Consider the following 321-nt stretch of genomic DNA (forward strand, 5'->3'; position numbering starts at 1 on the left):
TCTAGAGTAGAGTTTGGAATTTCAAAAATACAATGTTAAAGAAAAGAAGAAGGAAAAGAAAGAGAAAAAAAAAACAAAAAACAAAAACAAATAATGTTGCAAAAATTATAAAGAAAATATAGGTACAAAATTGATAACAAATCCCAAAAAGCAAAGTTAAAAACCTAGAGTAGAGTTTGGAATTTCAAAAATACAATGTTAAAAAAAAAAAAAAATAAGAAAGAGAAAAGCAAACAAAGTTGCAAAAATTAGAAAGAAAATATAGGTACAAAATTGATAACAAATACCAAAAAGCATAAATTAAAAATCTAGAGTAGAGTT

This window comes from Bison bison, unplaced genomic scaffold (assembly GCF_000754665.1).
Source record: "Bison bison bison isolate TAMUID 2011002044 unplaced genomic scaffold, Bison_UMD1.0 scf7180017864041, whole genome shotgun sequence".
NCBI lineage: Eukaryota > Metazoa > Chordata > Mammalia > Artiodactyla > Bovidae > Bison > Bison bison.